This window comes from Adiantum capillus-veneris, chromosome 15, assembly GCF_014529385.1.
Source record: "Adiantum capillus-veneris isolate H3 chromosome 15, ASM1452938v2, whole genome shotgun sequence".
Lineage (NCBI taxonomy): Eukaryota > Viridiplantae > Streptophyta > Polypodiopsida > Polypodiales > Pteridaceae > Adiantum > Adiantum capillus-veneris.
In genome coordinates, this window is record NC_140945.1 from 76,539,488 (window position 1) to 76,548,339 (window position 8,852).

An 8,852-nucleotide genomic window follows, 5' to 3' on the forward strand; every position below is an offset into this window, starting at 1 on the left:
TGGAATCTTACAGTTGCCCTATCATGCCCCTTGTGGATGTACTTATAGACATACTTGACGGCTGAAATTGTCGAGAATACCTCAACATTGATATGCGCATTAAATAGTGTTGACAAAACAGGATTATATGGCACAACCCATCAGTTATCAATAGTAGAACCCCTAACCTTGGCGGTGAAGCCATTGTTTCGTCGCACATAAATGGGGTAGCCATTATTATCCATGCTTGTTTGCTCACAAAATGAACGTGGATATTTTCTAATACATCGTCCATAAACCATGCAAGGAGATGAACTATTGAACTCACTGCATGGACCATGAATGTTACAACTAACAATGATATCATGCAGCACTGGAAATCGATTTTTATCTGGCAGCTCTGCACAAACCATCTTGTCATAGTCAAATGTTGATTGAGACTTACATCGAGGATCTAGAATCAATAATGTATGAGAATTTGGCAAGCCTATCTTTTGGAACTCCACGACAGACATGTAAGCCACCACTTTCCCAAAAATATCTTTCTTTAAGATATACTTCATCATGCTCGAGTGTTTTAAGAAGAAAACCTTAGTGGTTATGTATGGTCGATCAGAGGAAACCTGTCTTGGAAGTAATGCCTCATTTATTTCTGGCCATTTGGGATTACATGTGAATGTGATAAATAGGTTTGTCTTTCCCTTTGCACTCACAATTGCCATTGCATCTTGATACAATTGGTACATGTGCCAAGGGCCGCCTATAAAAGATGAGGGTAAGACAATTCTTCGATCTGCAAACCATCCAACTACAGCATCACTCCCAGACAAATGCACCATGTCAACCAAGCATGCATATAGTTCTGCCCTCAACGTCTGCTGATTTGTACGGACCCATGCAAGACGACATTCCTCAATGGCACAATATGCATCAACCATAAATTGTTGAAGTAAACGACCTCCACGAAGCAAGCATGACTCTGTATCAGCACAAACTTGTAGCCGATATGCATAGTACTCTCTTTGAGTGACACATTGTCGACCAACCAAGGCATCCAAAGGTCCATGCACATTATCATAAGGAAGCTTGATATGCCATCCATCTTCTCCCCGTGGAAAGAGAAGAACATACAATAGTGGCATGTATGACCTGTGTAGATTTGAAATCCTTTGCAGCCTTCCATTTTGACAATGTATCACAATGTCTCGATGGCCAACTGTTTGTACATCCCCTTGACCTGGCATAATCGCAGCAACCTCATTGCCAACAGGCATCAAGTCCTGCCTGGAAGTATTTCTATTCTCACAAATTGTCATTTTGATCTCCCACCAGGACTGTCACGTAACATTCTACCAACATTATAGAAGGCATTCGCATACGGATTACATGATCGCATCATCATTGATAATGCTTCAAGAGTGGACAAATTCAAACCATCCAAGGCACTCATACGATTCCGAACCTCATGCTCAGTATCATATACATATATCTATGGAAATTTTGGAGCCCCTGCTTCATGTGGTAGCAAAGAACCAATTCGATGGTACACACAGCCATGTACACGAAAGCAATATGCACCAGACCTACCCATCAATGTTTCATCGATGGTAGCTCCAAGAGATGCAAATTCCATAACACTATTGTAACTCCTGATGTTTCTTCTGAAAGACCTACTCAAAGCATCATCATTAGTGAGTAGCCTCTTTAACACATCTAGTGGTCTTGCAAGAGGAAAGAGGGATACTTTCCCACCTTTGCAACAATATTTTCCCATACTTTCGTCTAGCAATCGGAAAGCGTCAATTGGGGGCAAGGGGAAAAGGTGAAACTCCACCCCAAAAAAATTGAGAAAATTAGTGCAAGCTTGGAAATAACTTGAGGGCAAAGGGAAAAGGCCAAACTCCGCCCCAAAAGCACGGGTGCAAGACAATCGTCAAAGTACATGGGTTCGCCTCGCAACAATGTTTGGAAAAAATGTGTCCCAGCTTAATATTGTGTGGTTCTCAATGTCAAAAATGCCAATCGAGGGCATTTACAGTTAGTGATCTCTTTCTAGAGTGCCTGACACACCAATAAGGCATTATATGTAAACTTTTATTTTAAAAAAATCCCCTTGGCAAATTAAAGGAAAGGAATTTTGTATGAATGAAAAATGGTTTTCTATACTCCAAAAGCAAGGTGAGGGCAAGGGGAAAAGACCAAATTCTGATTCTTCCCCAAAAGCATGGGTGCGAGATAGCCGTCAAAGTACATGGGTCCACCTCGCATGGCCTGTAGTGTTCAGGAAAAATGAGTTTCAACACAATATTGCGTCGTTCTCAATTTCAAAAATGCCGATTGAGGGCAAGGGAAAAAGGAGAATTTCTACCCCGAAATAGAGAAAAATAGTTTAAAAATAGAAAAAATCAACTTATTTTTTAAAAATTTCCCCTTGGAAAATTAAAGGAAAGGACTTTTGTATGTTTTAAAAGGTTTTAACACCTTAATGTCCAAACTTTCAAAACAACTATTTCCCAAAGTTTCATTTTAGGGCAAGGAAAAGGCGAAATTCCGCCGCAAAACCTTGGATAACAACCTTTTTTTTATATAAACTTTCGGTCTAGCAATTGAAAAGAGCCAGCTGGGGGCAAGGGAAAAAGTGAAACTTTGCTCCAAAAAATCAAGAAAATCTGTGCAAAGCTTGGCAATAAGGTGAGGGGCAAGCGGAAAAGGCCAAATTCCGCCCCAAAAGAATTAGTGCGAGATAACCATCAAAGGACATGAGTTCATCTCGCATGGCCCGCAATGGTCGGAAAAAATGTGTTTCAACTTAATATTGTGCCATTCTCAATTTCAAAACTTCCGATTGAGGGCAAAGCAAAAAGGTGAAATTCCGCTCCGAAATAGACAAAAATAGTGTAAAAAGTTCAAAAAATAACCTTATTTTTTCAAAATTTCCCCTTGGCAAATTAAAGGAAAGGAATTTTGTATGTCTAAAAAACGTTTTTTACACCCTAAATATTTTTTGTTCTGCTTCATTAAGAAGATGCTTGTCAAAGACATCATCTGTCCTGACTATGATATCCTCCTACACCAGACCATAAAAGCGCTAGCTTTTGGAAAAACTGTTATAGGTAGCATATATAATTTTATTGGACTTTCCAGACAAACTTCCCAAGTTCCCCCTCTACTTCTTTGGAAATGGATTGAGGCATCGAAAGTACTGCTTCATGAGCATATATACCAATTTATCAAAGGTCTCATCCTTACGATAAAGAAAACATATCCAGGCGAAATGATTGGAGTCATCAACCAGTAACATCAAATAAAGGGCACTCTCAAGTGATGGAACCTGCATAGGTACACCAAGGCTCCAAAATCTTCAAGGTTTACCGAATAGAGTACTTTCATAAAGTCTCTCTATGTTGCTTCCCTCAGATAGCAGAACTACATCATTGCATTGGAAGTACTTCTCCACAACTGTGTGCCATTTATAAAGGTCTCACAAGTCTCATCCCTATGGTAAAGAAACCATATCCAGGCGAAACAATTTGAGTCATCAAAGAGCACCATGAATTACTTATATTGTGCCTACTCGCTCCTCTACTATTTTATTCAATTTCACTCAGATTCTTCTACCAGATTCTCTCCTAAGGATCTCCTACCTTTACAAAAGTAAAGGTCGAAATTCTAACCCACGCCTTTCAATCGCACTCAACCACTCCAGCAAGCCCGCCGCATGGCTCACATTGGCAATCTATGCAAAAAAAAGATATCATGATTTGCCTCCACCCCAAACTCTGAGTGTCCCCTGCCCCCGTCCCCATCCTTGCGCGCATCTAACCACTCCAGCAAGCCCGTCACCTTGCTCACTCTCGCCTTTTATGGCGAAAATAAAAAGATATAATGATTTGCCTCCACCCCAAAGCCTTTTTATTCTCACGCACGACGCAAATGATTCGCGTTGGAGGGTAGACTCAATCACAATAAGTTTTGGACATATTCTCACAATAATTCCCACATTATGACTTAACGCAACATCATGAGCTTCTGTGAGGGAGGCACGGCATACCTAGCTAGGTACGATTGGGGGCAGGGGACCGCCGGCCCGACGGGGGGACCAGTGGTCCCGTGCCCCCAATCGCACCTAGCTAGGTACGCGGTGCCTCCCGAGCAGAAGCTCATGATGTTATGCATTGTATGAAAAACGTTGAAAAAGACTCCCTTTTCCTACATGAGGAAATTTCTAAATCTTCTTGTGAATGGACCCTTTTAAATAGCCATACAATAGGTTGGCACCAGTGTTAGAAAAAAACCGGGGTCTAGTGTATTTTAACCGGTTGAAATTGTAAAATCCCGATTAGATGTCAAGCTTGCCTTTAAGAAAACCGGCAAATTACACAAGTTTTAGTGTGATTACCGGCAAAAGCTTCAAATTTTGACCTAGAAACCGGGAGAAATTCAAGTTTCCCCTTGAATTTTGACCTAAAAACTAGCAGAAATTCAAGTTTCCCTCCCGAGCAGAAGCTCATGATGTTATGCATTGTATGAAAAACACTAAAAAAGTCTCCCTTTTCCTACATGAGAAAATTTCTAAATCTTCTTGTGAATGGACCCTTTTAAATAGCCATACAATAGGTTGGCAGTGCCAGTGTTAGAAAAAAACTGGGGTCTAGTGTATTTTAACCGGTTGAAATTGTAAAATCCCGGTTAGATGTCAAGCTTGCCTTTAAGAAAACCGGCAAATTTACACAAGTTTTAGTGTAATTACCGGCAAAAGCTTCAAATTTTGACCTAAAAACCGAGAGAAATTCAAGTTTCCCCTTGAATTTTGACCTAAAAACTGGGAGAAATTCAAGTTTCCCTCCCGAGCAGAAGCTCATAATGTTATGCATTGTATGAAAAACACTGAAAAAGTCTCCCTTTTCCTACATGAGAAAATTTCTAAATCTTATTGTGAATGGACCCTTTTAAATAGCCATACAATAGGTTGGCACTTACATGGAATTACTACCGATGCCTTGTTTGGAGGGTAGTAAAAGAAAAGGCAGAGGTGGCCACTTGGAGGAGAGAGAGAGAAAGAGAGTTGCCACATCACCCGCTTCCTGCCTTGCATTGGGTGAGAGAGAGAGAGAGAGAGAGAGAGAGAGAGAGAGAGAGAGAGAGCGCGAATCCAGGGTGAGGTCACGCTCCAAGACCTACGATGCCGTCTCCTTCCGTCTCCGGCTCTCGGTCCTTCTCATACCTCATAGCATGATCTCCAAATAACAGGGCTTGTTTTCGGGAAAGACTTATGAGCCCCAAGGTCTTGCAACTTTATTGGAAATGTCCGTATGGAGCTCTCTCTATCCCGGTGTCTGTCTCTATGGCGTCGCTAGAGCATCTGAGCACTCTTTGATTAAACACTTTCTCGAAATTTTGATGTGTATTCTAGTGCCTTTGTGAAGGTCCTTTGTCTAAGTGCCCGGTTCTGGGGACGGACGGGCTGCAGCTTCGATGGCTCGGGTAAGGGAACATGCATGACGGGAGACTGCGGTGGGCAGCTCGCCTGCAATGGCGCGGGCGGAAGCCCACTAGTGACCTTGGCAGAGTTCAAGCCGGAAAGCCAGACTTCTACGACGTCAATCTTGTGGACGGCTACAACGTGGGGATGGCGGTGGCTCCGGGTGGGCGGCAACGGCGCCAACTGCAGTGTGGCCGGGCGGATCTTGGCTTCACCCCTATGCATGCTGTGTTAGCTGCTGGGGCTGTGTTTGCAGATCATGCGAGGGGGGCAGTCCTGCAGGGCACGATGCAAGCTGGACAGAGACGACACACGACACACAGAGACGACATTGCTCTCATGGAGGAGGCAGCGAGAGAGGGAGAGACCTTACCTCCAGCCGCACACACAGGGGGCTTTGACCTCGATGTTATCTTTCCCTCCCCCTCTCCCTCTCCCTCTCTCACGCACAGACATGAAGTTTATCTTCTTCTTCACTCTTTGTCTCACTCTCAACACGCCGCAGCACAGCAGGGGACCTCGACTTATGATTTTCTTGAAGCCCACCCTCCTTGAGATCTTCTCACGTGCTTGCCTTGAGGGCAGCTCTCCAACGTCGTAGCCTTGAGGGCAGCGCATGCACGGCGGGCAGTCCATTAAACGCAGCATGCACGATGAGGTCTCTAAGCTATCAACTCAGTGCTTGAATGCACGCACGATGAGGTCTCTAAGCTATCAACTCAGCACTTTAACCCATATTTTTTTGAAAAACCAAACCCCTCCAGCATACGACACGTGGAGGGGCTGAAAGAGCTTGAAATTTTGAAGCTCCATAACAAAAGTATAGAAGATAGCCCTTTGAGAATAGAGGTGATGTTTCTTTGCCGCAGCAACGCGCAGGTCATATTCTAGTATATTTCAAGAACATAAAAACTAATGACTAAACCAATATTCAATGGTCCTCTTTAAAGAGAGAGTTACACAAATATCAACACCTCTCACAAAGATCTAAAAGAAATATTATATAAAAAAATTTACCATGTCGCACTAATCTGTCAGCTTTATCCAATGGTCTACAATTGCACCAAAAATCCAACGCTTTATTAAGGACTCCTTATGTAGTCCAAAAAGAAAAAAATCACTCAAAAACAACTGATTGAATACCTTTTATAGAGGGGGCGAGGGGTTAGCCATTATTGAGGCACCCCCTCTTACCCCCTGTAAATAGTAGCGCATGGTGATTACCCCCTCCCTCTTAGAACTCATCCCGGTCGCGCATAGTCAATTAATATTTCAAAAATTTTAAAATTCAAAAATGTGCCAAAAAGCTTATGTGCACTAGAGAAGGACGCTCAAAAAGCTCGAAACCAAATGTTTTTTAAAGCTTTAAAATTGGAAGGTATGGAGAAAGTTGGAAGCTAAAGAATAACTTGGTGAGGTTTCACGATAGCTTTCCAAAAAGGAAATCAAGATATGAGAGAAATAAAAATACAATATATATCTCTCTCTCTCTCTCTCTCTCTATATATATATATATATATATATATATATATATATATCGAGAGAGAGAGAGAGAGAGAGAGAGAGAGTCACAATCGCTTGTTCTTGTGAAAAAAGCTTTTCATTTTTTAAAAGTTTTAAAAATAAAAAGGTACACAAAATAAAAGCAATGTAGTCTCATCTTAAGAAAAAAAAACTAGTATAAATTGTGTGTTCATGTTGAAAATAATATAAAAATAATATAAGAATGAGAAAGGACAAAAAAAAATAAACAAGACAAAGTCTTAAAAAACCTTGTAAGGTTATGAAACGAAAAGGACCCATTTGACAAACTCCATCGACATTTAAGATGAGTCTCCATTGTTATCTCTGAAAACATTGAAAGGATGCCTAAGTAGACTCAACACTAAGGCTTCTTTTAGGAAGCCAAAAAAGTATCACATTTTCTTTCAATGTTTTCATGCTTTGGTACTGTGTGGGAAACTCTTTTTTCCTAAGCATCCGAGTTTCCTCCTTGTAGAGATGCAAATCGGAAATACTATTAGAAATTTCCAAATTTTTAGGATTTTTGAATTGTTTTCTAGTATATTTTACCGATTTTTTTCTCGCTTTTCCATCATCTGCAACCAATTGATCTTATTTTCAATCGACTCAAGGTTAAGTTGAGGCACACCTTTCTCGAACACCGTTTTAAAATTGGAGGAGAGGGAAATAAAAGCAACACACATAGAAAAGTGTGTCCTCCATGTCATAGAGTTGAAAAATCTAGAAAAAGTTCACATTTTTCCATGCCAAAAAGAGAATCACAAGGGAAAAAATGAATTCCTATTGCAGTGGGGTGACTAAACCTCTTTCCAAATAACAATAGCCTAACCTTCTCCATCGCATGTGACTAATCACTTTCTCCCATCTTACAAATTAACCCACTACCTGCGGGGGGTACTATTTGTCTAGTATTTCATCCATAGATCAAGGCCCTCCAACTTCTCACCTTCCAAGGTCCCCTTCTTTTACACGCATCACTCCTCATAGTTTGAGCTTTGAACGCTCTAGAAGCACATTCTCAAAGCTTGTTTACTGTACACTACATGTGCAAAGAAAATTAAAACTCAGCAGGCGCTAGTGTAAAGGTCGCAGTGTTAAGGAAAAATGTGTCTTAGCTTAATATCGTGCCATTTTCAATTTCAAACATGCCGGTTGATGGCAAGGGGAAAAGGAGAAATTCCGCCCCAAAATAGACAAAAATAATGTGAAAATGTAAAAAAATAACCTAATTTTTTGAAATTTCCTCTTGACAAAATCAAGGAAAGGAATTTTACATGTTTGGAAAAATGATTTTTCCCAAGCACTGCTTACAAGGCAGGAACTTGATTAAGGCCCGACCCAGTGTTCGAGAAAAGTGTGTCTCAGCTTACATTCATGCCGCTTTGAAATTCAAAAGTGTTGCTTGAGAGCAAGAGGAAAAGGAAAAGTACATTTTGACAAAAATAGTGTAAAAATATTTCAAAAAAAGCTCGATTTTTCAAGGTTTCCTTTTTGAAAACCGAGGGGGAGGAATTGTGTAAGGTTTGGAAAATGATTTTTCCCGAACATTGGCCCGACCTTTTCCCCACTTTCTATAGGCAGGCGAGCTCCAATAGTAGTACACAATGCACACGTGGTGGTGTAGTGGATGTTAAATTGCCTTCGTGTCAATTTCTCATTTGTGTTGCCGGTTTGAATCTCGTTCCCAATGCGTCTTGCTTCTCCCGCATGGTGAAGTGTCCTACAAGGTCAAGATTCCCGGTTACAAATCTGTAAAATTTTGGAGTCCTTACTATATTTTCACAAATAATGACAATAATGACAGTGCAAAACAACAAGAGTTAGACATTCATAGTGCTTCCTTGCAAGATGTGCATCAAACATAACG